The sequence below is a fragment of the Lissotriton helveticus genome, chromosome 3_1 (assembly GCF_964261635.1).
Source record: "Lissotriton helveticus chromosome 3_1, aLisHel1.1, whole genome shotgun sequence".
Taxonomy (NCBI): Eukaryota; Metazoa; Chordata; class Amphibia; order Caudata; family Salamandridae; genus Lissotriton; species Lissotriton helveticus.
Genome location: NC_136061.1, coordinates 1,773,305,512 through 1,773,331,601, shown reverse-complemented (window position 1 = coordinate 1,773,331,601; position 26,090 = coordinate 1,773,305,512).

Sequence of the window (26,090 nt, the reverse complement as noted above, 5' to 3'; positions counted from 1 at the left end):
CGAGGTGACTTCATCCGGTGCCATCCTGGTGCCCACCTGATCACTGGCTAGTGATCAAGAACTGAGTCCCCTCTGCTTACAGGTCATCTTCAACTCCGATCCAGGCTTGGATCCCATCGAACTTCATCACTGGTTGCCTGCTAGCAACTTCTTCTTTCAGGCTCCATAGACTGTAACGAGGATTCCCGACGTCTTTTGAACCCTATGCAGCCGCAGCCCATGGGCTAGGTAACTCGAGCATTTCGGTGCTCCAACGTAGGTTCACTATCTAGGTGTCCAGATCCTTTTTCGTTTTCAGCCTAACTAGTCGGATTCGTCCGATAACTGTAACTTTACGAAATCTAGCATCCATAGACTTTGTCCCGCATCCCGCGTGAGAGTGCACACTCTGCACCCGATCTCCCTAGGCCTCCTGCTCCTAACCTTAGGGTTCAGTAGTGTAGTCCTAGCGATACTAAAGCCTCTGGATCTTGTTACTTACCTGCTAGTATTTCGCATTCCACTTCTGTAGTATATGGTTTTTCGTGCCCCTCGGGTATTTGTGTAAATTGTGCAACTTAAAGTGTTTTCTTAAGAGTTTTGTATTGTGCTTAGCTCCCTGACTCATAAAGAGTTCAGGGTAGTCTTGTTATAAATAAATATACTTTATTTTCATAACAACTTGTGTGGTGTCCTTTCACTTGGTGTTCAAAGGGTAAATGTGATGGTAAAACAGCTGGCTTAACACGCCCTCTAGAGTTTAGCCTAAAGACTGCTCGTGTCCATGCTACTAGGATAGCTGGTCTATCAGGTTGGCTTACAACCAATCATCAATAAGGGTTGTTTGGTATGATACAAAGTGATCACTAGAATAGTGAGCACTATATATCAGGCCAACTTCTCACATCGGTGAGCAGCGGTTGGGATTTGAGCTTGCTGTTGTTTTACCACACACGTATCCTAAGAATATCATTTGAAAGATCACATAGGTACATAGGTACATATAACTTAGCTTAGAATACTCTGAGTTCTACTGAACCAGCTGTTGTAGTGTAATAGGGCTTAGCACACCCTAAAACTACAACTCTAGCAAGGGATCAGTAGGTAAACCCATAGTGTAGGTAGGTGTATCACTTACACCACACTAGAAGCATGTCTACCCATGGAGAGTCTTCAGAGACTCCCCTAGTGGCTAGTGACCCTCCACAGGTCATCTCAAGATATGCAGCTCTCAGTTTCCAGGAGATGAGACAATTGTGTACCTCCAGGAAAATGAAACAGGGGTCTAACCCCACCACTCCCTTTCTGTTAGGTCTCTTAGAGACATATGATGCTAGGAAAGCTTCTCATGCAGATGGGAACATGCCAGCCTTAGAGGGTACCCTTGGTGATCCAGACCTCCATGGCATAGTAGATGCAGAGGAGGAGGATGAAGAGGCTACTTCTGGGGATGAGGCAGACAACAGGCCTGAGTTAGTCAACAGGCTTACTAGGGCCAACTTAGACCTACTTAGGGAAGGAACTGGGGGACCCCCAGTACTGACCCTGATGAGGCCTAACTTTGGAGTTAGAAGAGATAGATCTCATTCTAGGGACTCCAATAGATCTGTGCACTCTCATGCCTCTTCCCAAAGGAGAATGAATTCCCCTCAGAGAAGAGAACATGAAGCAAGGATGAAACAGGCTCATCTGAGGATCCAGAGGGAAGAACTTGCCCTGGCCAAAGAGAAGCTTGCCTTTGCTAGAGAGCAACAGTTGAGTGGGGTAGTCCCCACTGGTGGCAGCAATATCCCTAGAGATAAAGAAAGGAGTTTAGACACTAAACACCTGAGTAAGATAGTGCCCCCCTTTAAACAAGGGGATGACATCCACAAGTGGATGGCTGCTTTGGAGAGGGCCTGCACTGTCCAGTGCATCCCCCAGAGTCAGTGGGCAGCTATATTGTGGCTCTCCTTTGAAGGCAAAGATAGAGATAAGCTCCTCACTACTAGAGTTGAGGATGCTAACAACTACCAAGTCCTGAAGAACACACTGGTTGATGGGTTTGGCTTAACCACTGAGCAGTACGGGTTGCTGTTCAGAGACACCCAGAAAACTCAGTCTCAGGATTGGAATGACTTTGTTGATTGTGCCACTAAGGCTTTGGAAGGCTGGTTGCTGGGTAGCAAGGTTACTGATTACACAGGGTTGTATAATCTTATCACGAGAGAACAGATTTTAAATAACTGTCAGAACCAGTTGTTGCACCAGCACCTTGTTGATTCAGATCTGATCTCTCCCCAAGAATTGGGAAAGAAGGCAGACAGATGGGTCAGAACAAGGGTCAAGCAGAACCAGACTCAGAACCAGGGTGGTCAGAAGAAAGCAGACCAAAAGGGTAGTAACAAGAGTGAACAAAATGACCAGAAGTCTTCAACAGGTCCCCAACAAACCAAAGAGGGTGGGGGTCAGGCTTCACAGCAGAAAAAGAAGACTCAAGAAGGCCAAGCAAAAAGGTGGTGCCAATACTGTAAAAGTAAGACTCACTGGTTTAGTGAGTGCACCAAGAAAGGAGGGCAAACTCCTACCACTACAGCCCTTAAGGCACCTGCACCCCCTAGTACAGTCAGTAGTGGTAGTGCACCTCCCAAGGGATTAGTTGGGTTAACCTTGGGAACTGAGGGGTCTGACAACTTAGTTGGCACACTCACTCAGGCTGTCCTTGTCTGTACAGGGGATGTGGATATATCCCCTGATGCCAGTCCCAATACTTTGGGCAAATACAGGCAGACACATTTAATTAATGGAAAAATGGCTCAGGCCTACAGGGACACTTGTGCCAGTGTCACAATGGTGACACCTAACTTTGTGTTCCCTGGACAGATCATGCCAGGTACAGCTTACCTGGTGACCAATGCCAGCAACGTCACTACCAGTCATAGTATGGCAGTTGTTGATTTCTCCTGGGGAGGGGTAAGTGGCCCAAAGAAGGTTGTGGTTAGTTCAGACCTCCCAGTAGAATGTCTGTTGGGCAATGATTTGGAAACATCCCTATGGTCAGAAGTGGAGCAGAGGACTCACATGGAAATGTTAGGCTTGCCAGCACATGTCCTTGCTGTGACTAGGTCACAGGCCAAAAGATGCCCCACTGAACAGGTGCTGGATCCTGGAACAATGGACCAGACACCTCCCAAGAAGAGGAGCAGTAGGGTTAAGGCATTGCCTTCCCCCTTGCCCCAGGTTGTGGATCAAGTCTCTGAGGAGGCTGATCTCAAGGAACTGAGGGAAACTGAGCCTAAAGAGCTTGAACCTGATCAGGTTGAGTTTCTGGGCTCAGGGGGACCCTCCAGGGAAGACCTGGGGAAGGCACAGTTAGACTGCCCCTCACTTGAACCCCTCAGACAGCAGGCTGCTGCTGAGGCTGCAGGGAACGCCACAGGTACCCACAAGGTATACTGGGATGATGGACTCCTGTACTCTGAGTCAAGAGACCCCAAGCCTGGTGCAACCAGGAGGCTGGTCATCCCCTTGTCTCAGAGAGGTTTCCTTCTTACCTTGGCCCATGAGATTCCCCTTGCAGGACACTTAGGCCAGAACAAGACGTGGGGCAGGCTTGTCACACACTTTCACTGGCCTCACATGAATGAGGATACCAAGGAGTTTTGTCGCTCCTGTGTCACTTGCAAAGCCAGTGGTAAGTCAGGTGGCACAACAAAGGCCCCCCTCATACCACTACCTGTGGTGGGGGGTACCCTTTGAGAGAGTGGGGATTGACATTGTTGGTCCAATGGAACCCCAGACAGCATCAGGGCACACGTTTATACTGGTGGTAGTGGATCATGCCACCAGGTATCCTGAAGCTATACCCCTTAGGACCACTACAGCACCTGTTGTGGCAAGAGCCCTAATTGGAGTGTTCTCCAGAGTGGGCTTCCCTAAGGAGGTCGTTTCTGACAGAGGTGCAAACTTCATGTCAGGATATCTGACTGCAATGTGGAAGGAATGTGGTGTTAACTACAAGTTCACCACACCCTATCACCCACAATGCAATGGGCTTGTTGAGAGATTCAACAGGACCCTCAAAGGGATGATTCATGGACTACCTGAACAACTCAGGCGGAGATGGGATGTCCTGATACCCTGCCTCTTGTTTGCTTACAGAGAGGTCCCACAGAAGGGGGTTGGCTACAGCCCTTTTGAACTTCTGTTTGGGCATTCTGTAAGAGGACCCCTTTGTTTGGTAAAGGAAGGATGGGAGAGACCTCTCAAAAAGCCTGGAACAAACATTGTGGACTATGTACTTGGTCTCCGCTCCAGGATGGCTGAGTACATGGAAAAGGCATCTAAAAACCTTGAGGCAAGCCAAGAACTCCAAAAAGCTTGGCATGACCAAAAGGCTGTCCTGACTGTGTACAAGCCTGGGCAGAAGGTGTGGGTGCTGGAGCCAGTGGCCCCAGCAGCACTCAAAGACAAATGGTCTGGGCCCCACACAATCATTGAGCAGAAGGGAGAGGTCACCTACCTGGTGGACCTTGGAACTCCCTGGAGCCCCCTCAGGGTGCTCCATGTAAACAGGCTCAAAGCATATGTCACCAGGAAGGACATGGGCTTGCTCATGGCCACAGATGAGGGACAGGAGGAGGAGAGTGACCCTCTCCCAGACCTGCTCACTCAGAACCCTGATGATGGGTCAGTAGATGGTGTTGTCTTTTGTGGCAGCCTCTCTGAACATCAGCAACAGGATTGTAGACAAGTTCTTCAATCCTTCAGACATATGTTCTCCCTGACACCCAGTCAAACTGATTGGTGTACCCATGAGGTTGACACTGGAGACAGTCTGCCTGTCAAGAGTAAAATCTACAGACAGCCTGATCATGTCAGAGACTGCATCAAGACAGAAGTGCAGAAAATGTTGGAGCTGGGAGTCATTGAGCCCTCAGATAGCCCTTGGGCTAGTCCAGTAGTTCTAGTGCCAAAGCCTCACACCCAGGGTGGTAAGAAAGAGATGAGGTTTTGCGTAGACTACGGAGGCCTCAATGCAGTCACTAAGACTGATGCCCACCCAATACCAAGAGCAGATGAACTTATAGATAGGTTGGCTTCTGCCAACTACTTAAGTACATTTGACCTGACAGCTGGGTATTGGCAAATCAGGTTAGCTGAGGAGGCCAAGCCCAAAACAGCATTTTCTACCCCTGGTGGGCATTATCAGTTTGTGGCACCTTCCAAAGGCTGGTGAATCAAGTTCTCACTGGGTTGGATGACTTCTGTGCAGCATATCTTGATGATATAGCTGTCTTTAGCTCCACCTGGGAGGATCACCTGGTCCACCTGAGGAAAGTGTTAGAGGCACTGCAGAAGGCAGGTCTCACTATCAAGGCTACTAAGTGCCAGATAGGGCAGACACAGGTTGTATACCTGGGCCACCTTGTAGGTGGAGGCCAGGTTCAGCCATTGGAGAGCAAGATACAGGCCATCAAGGACTGGGCTCCTCCAATCACCCAGACTCGGGTTCGAGCTTTCTTGGGCCTGACTGGTTATTACAGGAAATTTGTCAGAAATTATGGATCCATTGTGACTCCACTGAATGACCTGACAAGTAAAAAGATGCCAAAGAAAGTTCAGTGGACAGCAAGCTGTCAGAAAGCATTCGATGACCTAAAGCAGGCCATGTGCACAGCACCTATCCTAAAGAGTCCAGACTACTCCAAAACATTAATTGTCCAATCAGATGCTTCTGAGTTGGGTGTGGGAGCTGTTCTATCTCAGCTGAATTTTGATGGTAACGACCAGCCCATTGCTTTTATTAGCAGAAGGCTGACCCCCAGAGAGAAAAATTGGTCAGCTATTGAGAGGGAGGCCTTTGCTGTGGTTTGGGCCCTGAAGAAGTTGAGGTCATACTTGTTTGGCACTCACTTCAAGATTCAGACCGACCATAAGCCCCTCTTGTGGCTAAATCAGATGAAGGGTGAAAACCCCAAACTACTTAGGTGGTCCATTTCCCTACAGGGGATGGATTTTACAGTGGAGCATAGACCTGGTACTGATCATGGCAATGCTGATGGGCTCTCCAGGTATTTCCACTTAGAGCAAGAAGACTCACCTGGTCAAGGTTAGCTTATTGTCCCAAAGTTTGGGGGGGGGTCATGTAGGAGAGTAGGGTCTGCAATCCTATGATCACCCAGATTTTTGCTTTTTGCTTCACTGGTTTACGACTTTCCCTGGCTGTGGGCCTGCTAATCAGACCCACAGCCTAGCTGTTCTCTCCATTCCAAATTGTACCCAGGTACTGAATTGGCACTGGTCCCTCTCTTGAGTCCCTGTACCCAGGGCAGAGGTGCACCCAGAAGTCTCCCAGGGGCTGCAGCATGTATTATGCCACCCCTGGGCTGACTAACTAAACAGACACAACTGGCTGCTTGACAGCTGGGGGCAAGGTGGTGTAATCACCCTTTGCTTTAGATATAGTATACCTATATCTTAACCTAAAATGGGCACACAGATCTCCTATCAGTCACTCCTATGGCAGGCCTTAACAATCCTGGAGGCAGAGTGCTTGGAATCGTGTGAGATAGTGCTCTGGCATGAGCTGAGCCTGTCTGCGGCTTTCGGGAACTATCCCTTAGCCGTTTCCATGATAGTGTCAGACCATATACTTTTAAGTGCCTTATAATCCTCGCGGTTATGGTAACTTTGGTCTGACAATATCTAAACATGTCGTGTAAGGTGTCATACGCTTTGGAATACTACCCCCTCGCCAGTTCTGGCGATGGGGGTAGCATTCCACCCCTCTAGAGGGAGAAGACATGTTGGTAGCTGTAACCCCGGTTAAAGTTGAACACAGCCTCAGCTCCACAAAATGGATGCTGCCACCGAGACACAAGTCTTCCCTCCTGCTGCTGGGAGTCCTTCCAGCGAGGGAGGCCTGGACAAAGGGTTTCCTGTCAGGGGCGGTGCCAGCACCATCCCAGACAGGGTTTTGTGTATCCCAGGTAGGCAGGGCTGAGAGGAAGGTGACTGCAAGTGGCACCCCGGTGCTCACTGTGCATATGCCGGCTCAAACCAGTTCCAGGGGCACACCAGCCCCTGAGCTGGGGAGAGACCGGACGAAGGAGAGGGGTGTAACCACCCCCCTCCTGGTCCCACCCATGGGCAGGACCTAGTCGCGTTCCAGCCCCTTTTCTTAGAATAAAGGTAGGAGCAGGCCCCCTTCCCAAATTAGATAATTCTGAATCTTGAACTACTTTCCACGAAAGGAACTCTTGAACATTTCTGAAGACTCTCCCTTGTGGCTAAGGAGTAGCCACCCTGCACCAGCGGGCACCATCTAAGCGCATGCGGTTTGCTGTAAGTCCATCCTCCGGATCAAGACTGCCCAGCTCGACGAGACCCGGATTCCCTGCCATCTCTGACCTCTACCTACATCATCAGCCCAGCTGAGATTCGTGGGTGTGACGAGACCCGAGGGACCGGCCATCTTCAAGACCTGCACGACGCTTATTCAGCACGACCACCGAGGGATCCTCGAGTGAGTGCTTTGGGGTTTGAGAAGCCCTAACCCTGAGCAGCTCCAGTACCGAAGTCCAGCCTCCCAGCATCCATAAGATCTGCGTGGGGCCCTTCTGCTTCTTGCTGCTCACCGCGTTGTCCGGCTACTGGCCTGCTGGCTTGTGGCCCTCCTGACGACGAACCACGACACTTCCATCGCTGGTCTGGTTGCTCCAGACTGGCCCTTGCTCCCCTCCAACAGAGGAGCACCCCGGACCCTCCTGGTCCACTCCAGACGCCATCTTGAGTCCACCGCGTGGGCTTGCCTTTGCCAAGGCTTGTTGCTCCAATCCTGGTTCCAGCAGCGCCGACAGCAGACACCATCATGGGACAGCTCGCACCTCCATCCTGGTCGCCGACAACGCCTCCTGGTCCGAGAGACTGCAGAGCCCAGCGTCGCCCACTCACCTGGTCGAGGTGACTTCATCCGGTGCCATCCTGGTGCCCACCTGATCACTGGCTAGTGATCAAGAACTGAGTCCCCTCTGCTTACAGGTCATCTTCAACTCCGATCCAGGCTTGGATCCCATCGAACTTCATCACTGGTCGCCTGCCAGCAACTTCTTCTTTCAGGCTCCATAGACTGTAACGAGGATTCCCGACGTCTTTTGAACCCTATGCAGCCGCAGCCCCTGGGCTAGGTAACTCGAGCATTTCGGTGCTCCAACGTAGGTTCACTATCTAGGTGTCCAGATCCTTTTTCGTTTTCAGCCTAACTAGTCGGATTTGTCCGATAACTGTAACTTTACGAAATCTAGCATCCATAGACTTTGTCCCGCATCCCGCGTGAGAGTGCACACTCTGCACCCGATCTCCCTAGGCCTCCTGCTCCTAACCTTAGGGTTCAGTAGTGTAGTCCTAGGGATCCTAAAGCCTCTGGATCTTGTTACTTACCTGCTAGTATTTCGCATTCCACTTCTGTAGTATATGGTTTTTCGTGCCCCTCGGGTATTTGTGTAAATTGTGCAACTTAAAGTGTTTTCTTAAGAGTTTTGTATTGTGCTTAGCTCCCTGACTCATAAAGAGTTCAGGGTAGTCTTGTTATAAATAAATATACTTTATTTTCATAACAACTTGTGTGGTGTCCCTTCACTTGGTGTTCAAAAGGTAAATGTGATGGTAAAACAGCTGGCTTAACACGCCCTCTAGAGTTTAGCCTAAAGACTGCTCGTGTCCATGCTACTAGGATAGCTGGTCTATCAGGTTGACTTACAACCAATCATCAATAAGGGTTGTTTGGTATGATACAAAGTGATCACTAGAATAGTGAGCACTATATATCAGGCCAACTTCTCACAGTCGGCATTGGGGCACACTTTTTATTCTGCACTTTGAGTTTGCTAACGCCAGGATGCCTGTTAGGTGACAGTGCGCTTTACAAATAAAATAAATGAGGTGTGCGGTGTGCGCTCATTGTTTAGCTTCTGTAGCACGATATACAGTAATTGTTTGGTGAAGAGTTTTACGAGGTAAGGATGTAACATATTTACTCCACTGACAGTCCAATATTGTGCCACAGTTGCTTATCTTTTTTGTTAAAATCAATTTCATTGAGTGTCTCTCATGGATAATATCGCACAGTAATTACTTTGTTGGAAGGTCTTCACTATCTTTGCTAATTCTGCCGCACATTTACACTGAGGGCCAAGATCTTGGAAACTAGATGACGCCATGGAAAACCCAGATGCCGGGAAGATATCAATGGATTAAATGAGAGTCAGTACAATTTTGGAAAGATAATTTTCATAGAAGGGCATAGGAAGATGACGAATCTCTGCAGTACATCATTGCATTAAGAAGACTTGATGTTTCCTGCAAGTTTGGTACTCTAACTGAGGAATGAAGTTGTAACCAATTTGTTCTACATTTTAAATCTGATCAAATAAGAAAGGAATTGAGGCTCAAAGATGAGTCACTCTTGGTCGATGTCATCTCTATAGCCAAGCTTGTGGAACACTAATGAGGTGAATGGAATAATGAAGTAATGGGGACAAGAAGACATTACAATATAAGTATGACTGCACTTGTTGTGGTTTAACTGGTCACATGGCTAACTGGAAAGAATGCCCAGCTATCAAAGCAATGTGTAATGGATGTGGAAAGTGAAGACACTTTTTCAGGTGTTGTAGGAGTTAGTGCAGAGTGAAGGATAGCATAAAAGAGGTGCGTGATGTGGTGGTGCTCAATGTAGGAGTATTGAAATGTGGCATTCCATCTGATGCGGTAAAAATTGATAAGAAAAATGTGAAAATAAGGTGTGTCTTGTTTCAGGTTGAGCGTCACTTCCTTTAAGGTCGACAAGGATTTATGTGAGGGGAAGATGCCTCTGAAGTAAATGCCAGGAGGTCATAGGTGGGTGGGGTCATTCAGTAAGCATGTTGAGTTTTTGCATGCCCTTATTGAATATAAAGAACATGTTACTGTAGCTAAAATCTATGTGCTTGTAAGAGGGGACAGCATTTTGGGTTAGCTACATCAGAATAATCTTGATGTCTACCTTGATCCGAATTTGATACTTCAAATGTGTATGCATCAAGTACATGATTCTTGTGGGAATTTTCCAGAGAGACTTCCTGATATGTTAAGCCCCAAATTGGAATGTCTCCAGAATTACTTAACAGAATATAACCCAAGAATGGTGCTACAGTTGTGATTTCCAAAGTAAGGAGAATGCCTATTAATGTTCAAGAAGCTATGAAATGTTAGCTGAAGAGAATGTGTGATGACTGTGGTATTGTCCCCTTGGAGGAAACCGAGAGGGTGGCACCTTAGGTTGGTGCATACAAGGTCAATGACCATATAAGATTGAGTGTAGACCTGAGATGTTTAAATAGAGAGGTTATCGTAAATAGGCTTCCTCTTCCAAACTTAGCAGAAATGTGGTCAACTGTGTCTGATGCCACGTTCTTCATCATCTTGGATCTTCCTTCAGCGTATTACCAGGTGAGGTTGAGGGAGTGTTCACAGTACCTTGCAGCTTTTATTATATCTATGTGTTCATACATGTTTTTCAGGATGACATTCATGTTTGAATTAGTGGCGTCCATTTTTCCGAGAGGTATTGATAATCTTGTAGATGATCTATAGGATGTTAGATGCTTTCAGGATGCCTTACTCATCTTTGAGAGGACATGAGAAGAACATATTTTCAGGATGTGCAAGTTTTAGACATATTGGTGGGTGTGGGATCAAATTTGGTAGACAGAAGATTACGTACCTGGGACACACTATCCCACAGAAAGGAGTGAGAGTAAATAAAGATTTAGTGGAAGCGATTTGTGAATTAGAAAGACCTGGCAATAAGGAGGAAGTTATCTAGTTTTTAGGCATTTTAGAATTCTAAAGCCAATTTATATCCAATCTTACTATTAACTCAGTTGATTTGAGAGATCTGTACAAGAGAGGTATAGAGTTACAGTGAGAGAGAATTTGTTCATTTGAAACAGGAGTTGTACACAGCCCCAGATTTGAAAGCTTATGTTCCAGGCCGGCAGACTATAGTAGCACTGATGCTACAGTTAAAGGACTCTGAGCTTTTTTGTTACAGAGGCATAGTGGAAGTGAGAATATTGCATCTTGTGTCTCCAGCATGTTGACAGGAGGGAACGAAACTATTCAGCTATAGAGAAGGAGACACAGACAGTGAGTTGGGCTGTCAAGAAATTCTGCAGTTTTCTATAAAATTGTATTTTGTGATCATGTGTGATCATAAACCCCTAAGAGAAACTTTGACAAGGAAGGGCCTTGATTCTTCATGCATTAGAAGATGGGTTACTGAATTACAAACACACATTTAATGTTGAATATATTCAAGGCAGTTCCAACTGTGTTGCTTATTGTCAAGAATGGCTACTAAGATGGTTGAGTCTAATGGTGGGCAGGTGGAAGATGTGGACTTGCCCTTTAAGAATGTGTGTGTAACAACACAAGGAGTTGTACTGGAAGACAAATGGAAGGAGGGTGTGGTGCAGGATCAGACTTGAATGGAAGATCAGTCATATTTGGTGGAAGATTGACCTGATAATAGATCAATTGAGTCAGGAGTGTTCCCCTTTTGGAAGACGAAGGAGTTGGCTGAAGGTGATGGCCTATTTTTCTGAGGGTCAAGATTAATTGCGCCTACCTGTCTGGGAGGCAAAGTGATTAACCTTGCACACAAGCGGCAGTTAGTTATTGTGAAGATGAAGGAGCACACAAATAGTGACTTCTGGTGGCCTGGGTTAGACTTAAAGGTAGAAAGAGTCATTAGATTATGAGGTGAGTACTAGTGATAAGATTTAAAAGCCACATGTACCACCAATAGTATAAGATAGTTACCTTGTGGGCCTTGGATGGAAATTGCCCTGGATATTGTTGAACCACTTATGGGTGAGGGGTTAACTCATACCTCATAGTGGACATGGATATGCTCTCTAGGTGGCAGAAGTGATGTGTGTCTGGGACACCACACCTCGTACAGTTGTTAAGTTTTTAGAGGAGCTGCTTCACAGTGAAGGTTTTTTGAACGTCTTACTTTTAGATAATGCGGCGAAGCTGTGTATCATGGAGGTGGAGCATGTGGTAGCTTATAGAATATCCCCACACTCCACCACTGTTTTCTGAAGGTAGGAGGCCCCAGTCCAAAATTACTTTCTGGTTGGATGTGCTTGACCAAGGGGTGGGTCAGTGTATCAGTAGCTGATGCTTAGATAGCCAAAGAAGCGATGTAATTGTTAGTGAAAAAAGAATTTTGACAGAATAAAATGTGAAGGATGTTTGCTGCCAACTTCATGATTGAATCAAGATATGAGCTCTGATGGGAGCCACAGAGTGGTTGAAGTACACCAAACCTAGGGAGGTGGCAAATCTGTTTAAGAAAGCAATCAGAACTAGTGATGGTCGCATTTGGAATATGAGCAGGTTGGTGGTATTTAACAAGAAACTTGAAGAACATTACCATGATCAGGATCCCAGTCATTCTCTACATGTTACGAAAAGATCTGTGTCAGAAGACACGCACTGGGGTGTTATGGTTTTCAAAAGGCAGTGTGATTAGGTACAATGTGGTTTGAAGTTGCTGGCTCAAAATATACCTGAGTATTAAAAAGACTATGAGCCTGATTTTGAATTTGGCAGATGGGATTTACTTCATCAGGGTGACAGAGTAAAGTACTCTGTTGCCCTGAAGAAGTGCCAACCCTCACATTTAGAGATGTCTGCTGGCACAGAGGACATCTATTGGGGTTTCAGAGTAAGCTAGTGGCTGAAGTTGGTTGGTGGCATAGGTTGTAATAAAAGGCTCTCTCAACTTGCCTCCTTCATTGAGGCTGCTTAGTCACACATAGCCTTCGACTTGGCTACCCAGCTCCCTTTAAGTGTCCCAACCTACTCGCGTATCATCCCTTCTATCTGTACCTTACATTGTTCATACCTGAAATTGACATTGCACTGCCAGTGGCCAAATATTCAAGCTTTCACCTAAATGAACTCCTGAACTACCCCTATGTACCTGCTCTTAATCTGCCACCTGATCTCACTCTGAGAAGGGGACCACAAAAGAGGCCATACAGAAAGAAGAACCATTAAGTGCTGTTTACAGTCTTGGTATGAGAACTCACATCCAAGGCAACGCTGAGGTCAGCTCTCCACATATCCACCCTACACCCCCCCATCAACTGAACGACCTCCCCAAATATATCGCAGTCACCCTGGAAACATCTTGGCTTTCAACTTGTGCGACGCCCACCCTGTGGCAGCATCTATCAGATCCCCTAGCCAAAAGAGTCATATTGCTGTTCTATGACTGTCCTCGACAGGAACTCTAGGTAATTTGACCAGGTCATATCTCCTCGCCTTCAACCTTTCCTTGTCAACTAGTCTTTGCATGTTGCATTTCTTGCAGCTCTATCTCCCCCCTCACCTCTTCTCGTCTCCCCTCTTGCCGGCACCCCTCACACCAACATATGTTGCTAATCTGCTCTGACCCTTTTCCCCAGGGTCTCTGCTCCTTGGGGTTTACATCAGGCAAGCTGCCATTCCTCCCCATGACCCCATTTCAGCATCGAATTAGCCCCACGCATCCATCACTGTTGCCAATCTGTCTATACATTGCATCCAAGCCTTTCTTGATGAGGCAAGCCTCCATGTTTAGTGCTTTCCTTTCATCCTATTCGCCATAGCTACCACAACTCACTCCCTGCACACTGCAGCCTCCTTTCTTTGTATGCGTCCCCATACAGCTCATCCGTCTCCTCAGTCCCTTCTGTCACACAGCCCCATCGGATGTCCCATGGTCTGTTTGCAACTGATGGTCCCTTTATTCCGTATTCATTCCAGTCTGGAATCCACTGGAGGTAATTGTTAAGGTGAGGGTCTGTGAGACAGTGCCAATCTCTTTTGCATGGTATGCCCCCACTTTTTGCTGAATTGCTGATGTGCTTTGACTGACTGTGCCCTGGGCTCCTGACAATCAGGTGCCCAGGGCCTGTGTTCCTTCCCTAAAACTGTATTGAAGCTGAAACCCAAAAGCCAACGCTTGTAACAGGGTATCCCGTAAAACTTTATCGAAAGATTACTATGAATTCAAATTAACATAATTATTACAGAATTCTAATATGGGGTCTTTAACACAATCATTCATTAAAACCAAAGACTCCTACCAACGGGAACTTGTCCTAGACAATATTAGCCCTGTTATGACAAGGAAATTATTCTTACAGTGGAGGTATGGCACACTTCCCCTTAATGCATTTAGCTGTACTTGGTCCCATCCCCCCACCTCTGACTTGTGTCCAGTATGTTCCCTTCAACAGGAAACTGATTTGCATGTCATCCTTTTCTGCAAGGCCTACCACAAACCAAGAAAGTACTGGCTTGTTCCCCTACTTAAAAATCTGGGGTTCAGACACTACCTGTCGGCCTACAGAATACTAAAAGCGGATGTTTCACCTCCAATTGTCTTTGCGGTAGCAACATTTTTAACTGCGATGTGGTATATTCGTACACGCTGTATGCAAAGATAAAGACCGGTACAGTTTTTAAAATAATTTTATAAAATGAATTTGGATTTATTTAATTGATATTTAATGCATGATCCACGATATAAACCTATGTTATTCTCTGTTTCATCCGCTGGGACGGGAATTGTAAAGTTTTTTTTTTTAAACATTGTTGACAGGACTGTAATAACCTTTTGTACTATTGTGTCGCTACCTTTTATGATCTAATCGATCGAAATAAAGGAACAATGAATGAATGAAACCCAATTGGTATCTCTGGCCACATGTCAGCCCCTGGTAAATGGTACCCTAGGTACCCAGGGCATTGTGACCAGAGAAGACCCCTAAGGGCTGCAGCACCTATTGTGCCACCCTTAGGGGCCCTGTACCCTGACACCTACACCCTGCCTTGGCAGACTGAGTGTCCTGGTGAAGACCTAAACAAAGAGTCGACATGGCACACATCCCTGTGTGCCATGCCCACAAACCCACTGCCCTGCCATACATCAGTCACCCCTCTAGCTGGGTGCCCTATGCCAGTGATGTGGGCACAGGGGCATGAGCCCTGTGCTCCTACAGTACCCTGGGCCATTCCTGGGCACTGTAAGTGCAGTGATGCCATTAAGAGTATATGGTGCTGGGAGGATGTCATTACGAACTCCACAGTCCCATAATGGCTACACTGAAGACTGACAAGTTTGATATCAAACTTCTCAGCACATTAAACCCACACTGATGCCAGTGTGGGATTTACTTTAAGATTAACTACAGAGGTCATCCTAGAGATGCCCCCTGAAACCTAACCTGCAATCCACGTCTGGCCTCCTCCCCCTGGATCGGCAGGGGGAAGCTTCAAAGGCATACCGCCTTTGTGAGCTTCTCCAGACCACTTCCTGTGTTCAGCAACTGACCCCCACCAGCTCTGACCCCCACTCTGGCGGGAAGACTGGCAGGAAACCCTATGTGAGGAAAGGGGGTGTGCCAGCCTGTGCCAACTCCACCTCTCAGGTGGGAGAGGCGAGGTGAAGCACAACTCCGGGCTCCGTCCATCTTGAGGATGGGGAGCCCTGCCCAATTAGAGATAGGCTCCTGCTCCCCACCCACAGGAAAGGAGCAGGATAGGGGGGGTTCTCACCCCAGCAAAGGGACCTATTGGTCCCTGCCCTTCTCCTACCTGTAACGCCCCTAAATGTAGTATTTAGGGGCACCCTGTAACCTTCCTTCCATAGATCCCGATTTCGAAACAAGAAAGAAGACCAAGAAAAAGAAGACCTGCCGTGCAGCTGCAAACAAAAGGACTACACCACCTGACTTGACCCCCAGCCCTACAGGCCTGTTGATCCATGAACCTGCACCTGCTAAATCCCGGTGTCTCCTGCTGACAGCAACCTCAAGAACCCCGGGGGACCTGCCTGCCTTGACCCTCTTAGAGACTGGGACTCCCACGAGCAGTGACTCTGCTCAAACAGCAATACCCCTGGTGCCAGCCAGGAACCTCAAATCTAGCCCACTCTGCACCTGCCGAGCCCGGCCTGTACCCGAGTGGAAAAAGACCCTGAGGACGTCACCCTGACGATTCTGATTTGTAATCCAGTGCCCAAGGACCCTCCTCGACGACCCAGATGACGCCTGCAGATTCAGAACCAGGGAGCCCTCCTACCGCGACCAGCAGAGGGTATGATTTCCTGATGTCCAAAGACACCCCTACACCTGGTGCCCCCGGCCTCCTATGCCCAACTCCGGGGTGCCTACCTACCCTCCAAGATCACAACTTACCTTACTGCCAGTCGAGTACTTACCTAGAAGCTGATAACTCACTTTTCTTCCATAAGCTAACATTGACTGGTTTCACTTGGAAATTCTTCTAAGTGTGGAGTTTTGGAACTTTAAAATATTCACCTAAAATCAGCTGAACAACGAATTCAGATTTACTCACCTGTTATCAGGAGAGACCTCGGTGCTGCACCTTTTAGCCCAGCACAAACCCTGAAAAGTACTTTTACCCGTACTTACCAGTAACCTGAATTTTCTTCCATAGGATACCATTGACTGTTTTTCTGTGAAATTTCTTTTGCGTCGATTTTTGCAAACTACACATATTCTTTAAAAATCATACCAACTACCAAAACGTAATTACTTACCTGTTTTAGATAGAGGCCCCAGGGCTGAACCTAGGAGTCCAGTACTGGATTACAAAAGTAACATGAACATACTCTACCTGCAAATAGAATTTCCTTCCATAGGATAACATTGGTAATTTCAACTGAAAAATTTCGAAGTGTCAACTTTTAAAATACAATAATATTCCTTAAAAATCACTACTGTAACCAAAACGCTTTTACTTAACTGTTTACAGCTCATGTCCCGGGACTCAATCTAGGATCCAGTCCTGTGGTTAGAAAAGTAATCTACAAAGTAACTAATTGCATTTAACCAGAAAGTCCCATTGAGCTCAATGTTGCATTGTGTTGCCTATTGCAACAAACTGTAACTATTGCATTCAAAAAGCCTATTGCCTATTTGAAAAGTATTTAACTAAAGTAACTCATCCTGAGAAAGTATATTTTGATACCTTGTTGGTTCTAAAATAAAACAACTATATCTTTTTATACAAAACCATTGGTCTAGAGTTCTGTTCTTGAATGTGTGAAACCATTTGCTGACTGAGTGGGTACAACAAATGCTTTACACTGTCCTCTGATACTGCCTTACTGCTCGACCAAGCTACCACTTTAGAGAGTAAGGTTATATCTCACTTTAGCCTCTGCCAAACCTCTGGGGACTGGGGACTCTATATACACTGTACCTTACTTTGGTCCAGTACATAGAGCCACTTTCCTACAGGATCTCTTGATCCTCCTCTGCTCTTTCTGCACCTACTGGGAATGCCTCACCATGCAATTCTCTGTTGCAATCAAACTGGGATCAGATGCTCTGGTACCTTCATCTTGGGTTGCTGCCTTTCACAGAAAAACATTGGACATCTGGAAGGGGCCAGGCATGGGCGTAGCTTCGGGGGGGTGTTTGGGATGTGACACCTCCCAAATTAATTCAGTTTAGGCATGGTAGTTGTGTCTGGGGGCCTGAGTTAGATGTGCAGTGTCTGTGTCGGATTTTATCGCTGTGCACAAAGAATAAAGGACAAAACAGTGACCTTTATTGTAAAACAGGATAGAGAGAGAGGGACAGAGAGGCAGAGGTAGACATCTGCCGGCTGAATTTCACAATGTGAAACCAGGTAGCCTGGAATCAATACAGCATTCCTGCTTGTCCAAATTGTGTGATGTTTGATTTAATAGACTATAATCTTGCTCCATCTATAATAATAATCGAGGTCATGTTTAGGTTTAAATGACTACTGACTTCCCTCTTAGTTCACTAATGGCGTTGATGTTGGAGGATAAGCCATTACTGTTTCTAAGTTCATGTTTAAAAACTATCACTTTTAAAAGTCATATAATCTGACGTACTAAGGTGAAACGCTCCGCATGTTGAAGATATACAAGTTTTTTTTTTCATTTTGAAGGGACTATGTCACATTTTTACATTATGTAAATGTAAATGTAATTTGTACTTGTAAAGCGCACTAATACCCATGGGTGTCCTGGCACTGTAACGCATACCGCTGTGGAACCCTTCCTGGCTTTTCCCTGTGAAATGTCCACTCCTGGGCACCCCCAAGGTGAAGCCAGGCATCCCAGCGCTGTTGGGGCCATTGTGGAGATTAAGCAAGCTATTGCCCAGAGTTGCAGAGTGGGACCCATGATTAAATTAGGCACCGATGCGAGAATTATCAGGTCCGAAGAAATTGAGCCTAAGACCCGCCGAGGCGGGAATTGAACCCTGGCCCCGGGCCAGACCTCTGCATCAGGGTCTGCTGCTCTAACCATTGAGCCACACTTCTTATGTCTGTTGTAGAATTAACATGCCAACCTTTTTAATGAATTGGGTCATGCCTTACTGTTTGAATCAAGCCATACCCTTAGCTTAGCTCTGCCTTGGCTCGACCTATTCATTTGAGGGTGCACCCACCTCCATTTGCAATGTGAGCTTAACAATACATGGGGCTATCAATCACTGAATAAAATGATTTGGAAAAAGCGAGGACTGGAGCATAGATCCCTGACTACATGTAACGATTTAAAACCTCTACCATCGAGGCTCCTGCTAGCAGACAGAATGAGGAGTGCATGCCGCGAAAATACATTTAAAATATGTTTTCTTAGGGCAGGCACTACAGGCTGTTGTGTTTTATGTGACCGCAGTCATGTGTTTCCAGGGGGATCACCCAAGCCCCGGTGAGACAGGCAAGAGTGCAGCTTTAGGGGGGCGTTTGTGGTATGACACCCTCCACATGAATTCTTAGGTTGGTAGTTGGGTCTGGGGGGCCTAGGTCGATTTTGTTATGCCTGTATTGGTTTTTCGTATTGTTCTTCTTTCGCTAAGAGCTTTTAACGTATCCATTTTTGCAGAGCAGAAACTTAAATGTATAGTGACTGGTTTATCAAAATATAGTAAATCTGCACACATAGAAGTACTAAGAGAATGGGGGCAAGCTTGCTACTTTTTCACAAACATTGGCTTTAGTAGGTTTGGGAAGCTGGGCCATTCTCAGGTTTGCAGGCACACCACTGACAATCAAAAATCCGAAAGATGATGGAATTGATGCTTATAAATAGTCTAACAAATGGCAATTATTCGGGGTAGCATTCCAAACCACTGTTTTTAGCCCACTGTGGCACTCTAAACAGAGGCACACCTAATCTAATTTAGTACTGACCCTGTTCCTCAAGGAAACAGTCCATTCTGAACATTGGTCATCTGACTCTTCCACCCCTGAGAAACGGCCGGACTGGGAACGCAAATCGTCCCTGGCAATTGAGTCGGACCAGCTGTGTGGGGGAGGGGGGCTGCACATGGAAATACTGCAGCTGTTTTTTTTTTATTTCAAAAGATTTTATTAGAATTGTTTTTACATAATCAGCACAGAGATAGTGAAGGCAATACTGGTCTCGTTATAACGCCGTTGGGGTTACAGTTGGCGTACAGTATGTATGATAGCGCCGGGACACTCTTCGGAGTAGCTGAGCGCTCTATAAAACACACAATAACATAACATAACACGATTGGACACTTACACGTTGGGTAGGCATTTACAATCTATGGTGTTTGCTGCCTTGATGGGCCTATGTATTGCCCTTGAGAGAGGGAAGCGAAAGTGGGAAAAGAAAGAAAGAGAAAAGAGGACAGTTAGGGCAGCGCGTTAGTTAGCAGGCATACTTCCAGGGTTTGCGAGGGACTTGAATTGAAACCACCAACGATGCCAACAGGACCCTTACCTCAATGAACAACATCATGAATTCTGGGACTTGTACCTTTCCTTATTCCATTGCAAATATGGGTTTAAACCTCCGGGCATGCAGTGTGCTGCTGTATTATAATAAATGGACAAAGGTTTTCTGAACTTCGACTGTAATGAAATGAAAACAAAAACAAAACAGGTAAAACAGAACTAAAGCAACTTTACAATACCCAATGAAAATTCTGGTGTAGCGAATCACTTTACATCAGAAAATCACAATCAAAATCGACTTTGATTTCAAGTTATTGAAGTCACTGATATATGGGACAGAGGAGGAGAAACAAGTGATAGGGTCTCAAAACGTAAAAATAACTGGATCAACATTCTAGACATACTAACCCACAATGAGCTTAATGAGAAATTGGATTTACGTTGGTACATATAAGTAGTGGAATTGTTTTTGTACTAATGGTGTTTTTACGGTGGAATTATTATAGGAAGTCAAAAAGACAGACAAGCCTTATGAAAGGATAGATAGAACCATCAGCAATGCTCCAAACTGAAACACGAAGTTTATTCTTTAAGAAGAATTTCATGTTTTTGGAATAGCTTTGTCCTTTTAGTTTTTATGACTGTTCTGATTTTTGCGCTTTGTAAATAAAATATCAACTTATTACGATAACAATAAATTAATAACCTGGAAATTAGCAAATTATGAGAAAAGAAGACCTCAAATTAAAAAGTACAAAATAGATTTAAAAATGAAAACGAAATCAAATTAAAACATCAAAATCAAATGAATCAAAATGTTGTTTTTAAAGGTATGAGTTTTTGAAAGTTTCTATCAATATGTGTGGGCTCTACGCCATTCAGGTAGTCGTTATTTTTTTGGATAAAGGTGACCCTCGTGATGTGGGGGCCAGGTGGCACTTAACGGGGTGCAGTGTATCATTTATCCGTACATTGTGCATCTCACCTTCCCAGGGCAGGTTAGCCGATGCCTTTTGCCTGCTCACTTGTCGCAGGGGACGCATGCTTGTTAAAACTAAAAGGCGATTGTTATTTTCCGCACATACTGAAATAGCTGCATTCCCATCTGGTGGCAGCCTTGTGGGATCAAAGACTGTTTTGAAGCTGCCCTCCTGCGCGAGCTGCCAGCGTGCCTGGGCTTCCTGGCACACACATAAGGGCTGTGCAGTGAAGCTTTTATTATAGCTCGAGATATAGACTACATATATGCATATGTGGTCTATAGTGCAGAATTATTAGTGGTTGGAATCGTTTTGCCTCTATATAGTGTTATCTTTCATTCCAGTGGTCGTAAGGGGCTTCATTTGGACTGAGATTGGCTGTAAAATAAAAAGACTACGGACCATTATAACTAAGGCTCCTTGTTTTACGTTTTTACTGATTTATACAGATAAATACAGACAGAAACCATTTATTCTCATGTCTGTATATAGTTTTGTGGATACAAATGGAAGTGAGGTTGTTTTTGAGTGATTCTAAATGCTGTCAATCATGACTGCCAGGACAATAGCTGTGCGCATTGACAGGCAAAGGGATTACAAAAATATAGGGATTTTAGTAAAGAGCCTTAAACAGCAGTAGATTTGCACAACCTTGATGCCAAAATTGACATACTTTCTTACAAGTGGATATTTTACCATCTGGGTGTGTATATATCATTGAAACCTGTCAGGCGTTCAGGCATGAGTGCACATTAACTGGTTAAATAAATACAGAAATATACACATTTCAGCTTCATTTTTTTTTTTAAAACCTGAAAAAAATATGGATAAATACAGGTAAAATTATCAAAAAATAAATATGGATAAATACAGACGGAAATTACAAAAATATAAATACCATAAAACCGGGAGCCCTAATTATAACTTAGCAATGGTAGATTTATTTTACAAAACACGTGGTGTGCAGCAAATAAAGAAAAACATAGCATAGCACAGTGCTCCCTCGACTCTTCCTCTTCTTGCCCATGATTCCCAAACCTGCCAACGTGAAGAACAATCTCACAGTGTGAGGATGGGTCTGGCCTTGCAGGGGACTGGCCTCATGATGAGAGGTACCTACAAGGCACTTTTGAACCCCACCCCGCCCCCAAACCCTCTCCTCCCATTAAAAAAAAATAAAGCGTGCTGAGGCCGGTGCCGCTGTCCTGGGGTGTTTTCATGCCCATTAATGGACGTCAGCAGCTCAAAGCCTACAAAAATGATCTGGAAAACCACTATTTACAGTGGTTTTCGCTCGTTTTCCCTGCCACCACGTGATATCGACTCCTTCCCTATGTATATAGAGATAACTCTAATCACTAGTATATGCAGTAGACCGTTGTGCTCTCTACCATTCCTATGTGACTCTTAGAATATATCCATTTGTATCCCTTCCCTATGTATATAGAGATAACTCTAATCACTAGTATATGCAGTAGACCTTTGTACTATCTACCATTCCTATGTGATCTTTTTAAACATAATTTAGAGGTCTGGTCACCACTACTCTTAAATGTTTTTAAGGCAATAGTGGTGGGGTCTATTCCGATTTCCTGGAAAGAGGCGGTTGTGGTACCCATTTTCAAAAAGGGTGATAAGTCTGACCCGTGTTGCTACAGGCCAATATCACTAATAGACGCGTCCTGCAAATTAATGGGCAGAGTGATATTGGCTCGTCTTGAAACATGGGTGGTGTCAGCAGGGATTATTGTGGACTCCCAATACGGGTTCGGAAGAGGTAAAGGAACCACCGAGCAGTGTCTTAATTTGGCACTAATTATGGGCAAGTACATGGGTGCCAAGAACAGTTCCATCCACTTGGCATTCATGGACTTGTCCAGTGCTTTTGACACTGTATGTAGGGGTAAGCTATGGCAGATGATGGAGTCTATGGGGTTTGAGGAACCTTTGGTTACCTTGCTTCGCAGGCTCCATGCCGCCACAACAGTGAGAATTAGATATGGCCCTGGTGGGGAGAAGACTAGACCCATATTATCCACTGAAGGTGTCCGCCAGGGATGTATTTTAGCTCCTTTCTTATTTTTGGTCTATACCTTTTTTTTAAAAAAGAAATTTTATTGCAAGATAAGACATACAACATGATAAAACAAATATATAAATCATATAACAATAAACTGACATAGTGTTAACTTTGTATTAGGTTTTAAAGTATTCAGGAGGGTCAACAGATAGGATAAGAAACCAAATAAAAAGAAAAAAAAGGAAAGTTCACAGAGAGAGTAAATAGACTACTATAGATGGAAATTCCTACTTTTATGATTCAAAAAAATGTTTCCAAATCTTTTCTTTTTTAATAAAGGCTTTTGGGCCTCTATGTTTAGCTAATGTGAGTTCCATAGTTCTTATTTCGCTAACCAAAGCGCACCATTCTGCAACGTTTGGAGGGTCCTTAGATATCCATGCCCTAGCTATAGCTAGTCTTGCACATGCAAACAGTATAGTTATGAGATCTTTATTGAGACAATTAAGTTCTTGAATATCTAGTAAAACTAAGTGTGCCGAGAGTGCCGGAGTTGCTATCTCTTTAATTCTTAAAATTTCCATTATTCCATTCCAGTAAATAGAAAGTGCGGGACAGGAAAATAACATATGTTCAATTCCGGCAGCATATAAGTTGCATTTTGAACATTTAGTTTTATCTGTTGTATAGTTCCCCTGAGTCCAGGTAGAGATTCTTTGTGGTGTATAATAAAGTTCCGTAATTGTTCTATAGGATTGTAATCTGAGATTGGAAGAGTGTACTATATTATTTAAATGAGATAGTGCAAATGCAATCTGTGTAGGGTTTATGTCCAGATTAAGTCTGCCAGTCCATTTAGATGCTATTTTATTCGTATTATCGCTTTTATCTTTAATTAAGTGTTGATAACCCAATTTTATTAGTGATTTAATTTTGTCTGAATATATACACTCTAATAAGTCTGATTGAATAACTTCCGTTATTTTCATTTTGCAATAAAAGAAATCTCTTATTTGTCTATATTTAAAGTGCATATTGTTAGTTATGCCGTTTGTTATTTTCAAGTTTTCAAAGTCTAACATACCATTTGATCCATAAAGATCCGCCAAAGTAATTATTCCATGACTAACCCAACGATTTCCCGTCCCATCCGAGAAGATATCAGGGAGACCAGGATTATTCCAGAGTCTAAGTTCGGCATTAAAAAATGAGCTCTTGTCAATAAGCAAAATTTTATCCCAAATTTTTATGATGTGCTTGGCAGTCTTAAATTTGACCCGTTTAAAGTAATTCGGGTCGTGTACGCGAAGTAAGAATTGTTTACATTCAGAACCTAACATATATTGATGAAAAAATAAAGGAGATTCGTTTTTTATTAAACTCCTTATTCGTCCAAAGAAAGTAGCTAAGAAATACAAATTAAAATCCGGAAAGACGAGTCCCCCTTTAGTTGTTGGCACTTTCAAAAATTTTATAGCCCTTTGTGCTTTTTTGTACCCCCATAGAAAGCTGCTACATATACCGTCTAGTTTTTTTAAAAAAAGTTTATTCGGTTGAAGTGGTATAGCCCTAAATAAGTAAAGTAATTTAGGTAATATTTTCATTTTGATCAAATTAAGTAGTCCTAATAAACTAAGGGGTATTTTATGCCATATTTTAAGACTTATGGTAGTTTCCTTTAAAAAAGCTTCATAGTTCATTTCTAATATTTTTCCCACATTAGCAGCTAGTTTAATTCCTAAATATATAGCAGTTTGGCAGATATCATAGATAGGTTCATCAGGGATGTAGTTAGCAATAATTTGTGTTTTACTCACATTGAGTTTGTACCCTGATACTTTTCAATAATTTTTCGCTGCGTTGATGATCCCTGGCATAGCTTTATTTATGTCCATTGTGTATATTGCGATGTCATCAGCAAAGGCGGTTAATTTGAGGGATTTACCCCCGTGATTGACTGGGATGATATTAGCCTGATCATTTAATGCATTTAGAAAGGGTTCAAGAGAGAGGGCGAAAAGTAATGGGGAAAGGGGACACCCTTGCCTTGTTCCTCTTCCTATCTTAAAACAAGCTGAGTCATTGCCTCCGTAACTTATCTTGGCCAGTGGTTCATCGTATAGGGAGCTTGCCCATTCCAAATAAGAACCAGATATTCCCATTTTCTTTAAAACTTCCCACAAGTATTCCCACCCCACTCGGTCAAATGCTTTTTCCGCATCTAACATAATCATACCGAGTGGGGTGCAGGTTGTTTCCGCCACATCAAAGGCTGTGATGGACATATTTACATGATTGGTGGTGTCTCTACCCATTACAAAGCCATGCTGTTGTAGGTTGACCATATCTGGCATTATAAGGGCTAAACGGTTGGCGAGGATTTTAGAGAAAATTTTGGCATCTGAATTGAGCAAAGAAATTGGGCGGTAAGATCCGCACTCTTTTTCAGGTTTTCCCTTTTTAAGAAAAAAAATTATTTTAACAATTTTCCAAGATGCCGGTGAATGTTTAGATAGGAGGATTGAGTTTATCACATTTTCTAATAATGGTAGTAATTCTTGGGCACAAGATTTATATATTTCTAAAGGCAAACAATCTTCTCCAACCGCCTTCCCTAAGGGTAAATTATCAATTGCACATTTTATTTCAGCTAAAGTTATTTTTGAATTTAATTGTTGGAGGACTTCTATATTTGGCACCCTATGTGTTAATAAATGTTTATTGAGATATTGTAGTATTACGGTTTTAGAGGGTGAAGTTTCGGGGGTATAGAGTTTTTGATAGTAATTGACAAATTGGTTCAGTATTTGGTCAGCTTGTTCGTAAGTGTCTAGATCTGCTCCTATTATTGCCTTAATTTTAGTTTTGGCTTTTTTATCCGCAGTTTTAAAAGCAAGTACTTTGCCTATGCGATCACCGCCTTCGTATTGAGCAAACTTATATTTGTGTATTTTGGCACTATATCTTTCTCTTAAAGTTTTTTTTAGTCCTGCTTGTAGATCGACTAGTTTTAGTCTGATCTCCTCAATATCATTTGTTGAATGTCGTGTTGCGTCAGCAAGTTGTAGTTCAGTATCTAATATAGTAGAAATAGTTCTCTTGTTAGCTCTACGACTCTCTGCGTTTGACCTGAGTATATATTGTTGAGCAAACACCCTAATGCTACATTTACAAGTATCCCATACGATGTTGATATTAGTAGAGTTAATATTTGACAAGATGAACTCTTGTATATGTTTATTTAGTAGTGCTATAAATCTTGTATCGACCAGTAGGTATCTTGGGAATGTGAAATTTCGTGGTTCTTTTTTTTG